We start from the raw sequence: 1,289 nt of genomic DNA, 5'->3' as shown, positions 1-1,289 counted from the left end.
TCTACAATCATTGGCAATATAATTTTACCCCAACAGCCATCCAGTCCTTATTATTGTGTGCCAGCTCTTTGCTTGTTCTTTATAGTTGTTTTTAAGATTATTTTTAGGCTCTAGTGGCCTTTATTTTGTATTTCTGAAAGCAGTAGTAGTGGGTTACAAGAGAGGAGAGAGCTGTTTAGTAAAGGTCAGGAAGGCTATGACTCGAACCTGTGACCGCCTGTATATGGGTCATGTGCTCTACCTCCACACCATAGCAGCACCTCATAGTATTTATGTATTTTTTGGTATTTTAGTGATGATCTCGCAGTATCCGAGGTAGTAAGGCTTCTATGCCATCACCCTAATCTTTTGCCCCCTCCAAAGATGAACCAGGTTTGAACTCTTTCTGTAGTATTCCTTTCAGACACAACATGATGCTTACTTTCAATGTCTGCCAGGAGTATAAATAACACTAAGATTAACTGTTGGCAACAAATAAATGATTAAAACATACCAGCAAGTAACACATGCATTTTGTTTTTGTTTTTTTGCATGAAGAAATTATTTTAAGCCACAATTATTTGTATCACTAGTCTACATCTGCCAGGGTTAGAATAATTTTGATATTGTGTGTTCTCTGTTTATCTTATAAAAAGTAACTCAGTCTAAAAAAAAGCAGATTTTTTTGGTTATCAAGTCTTTATTAGTATTACTCAAATACACAGTGCAATTTCTTTTAGAAATTAGTTTAAGAGGTGGTTTATTCTGCACATGAACTGTTCCCATCAAATTGTGGCTGATTGCTGCAGGTCGGATGAACCTGCTCACTTCAGTAGCCTCTTGCTTAAAGTGAAGTTATAGTCAGTTTTTAGTTGTGATGCCAGTCGACAAGCATCCGCTGTGCCATCACCTGCACTAGGTTACGGGGTCATCCTGGTACAGAGCTGGACTTGTTGATTAGATTATCTTTTCCTCCAAGCTGCTGCAAGGTTGCTACCCCAGCAAACCAGCCAACGGAAAGAAAAAAACAAAACAAAATTTGCTCCCGACAGATGGTAAAAATTGAAAGATTACTGCATTTCTTTTGTATGTATTAACATGAAATTCTTCCTAGTGAAAATATGTAATGTCCAACCTAAAAGCAAGGGTCACCAATGTGGTGACCACGTGAGGAAACCTCAAGCCTCTTCTTAAAATAACACAACTCGCAGATGAGCTTAAATAAACTCACATTTGATTCTGTTGCTCCTCTTTTTTTAAATCATGCTTGTATTTATAGAGATTTGAAAATAAAAATCTGTAGAAGAAAC

General features: G+C 37.0%; 1 protein-coding gene across 2 annotated transcripts in view; it reads left to right on the top strand.

Annotated features, from left to right (window-relative positions):
• nutf2 (nuclear transport factor 2) overlaps positions 1-1,289 on the top strand; it is a 12,845-nt gene that overhangs the window by 1,486 nt on the left and 10,070 nt on the right. Inside the window, exon 1 of one of the 2 annotated variants that reach the window (XM_015398686.1) lies at positions 350-372. The exons of the other annotated variant lie outside the window; for it this stretch is intronic. The gene's annotated coding sequence lies outside the window, so the exon portion shown is untranslated. Of the gene's footprint in view, positions 1-349; positions 373-1,289 lie in introns of those variants that run through there. 2 annotated transcript variants of the gene reach the window in all.

This window comes from Cyprinodon variegatus, unplaced genomic scaffold (genome assembly GCF_000732505.1).
Source record: "Cyprinodon variegatus isolate N-32 unplaced genomic scaffold, C_variegatus-1.0 Scaffold952, whole genome shotgun sequence".
NCBI lineage: Eukaryota > Metazoa > Chordata > Actinopteri > Cyprinodontiformes > Cyprinodontidae > Cyprinodon > Cyprinodon variegatus.
The sequence above is the reverse complement of the archived record's forward strand: the minus strand, read 5'-3'. Positions and strand labels throughout refer to the sequence as shown.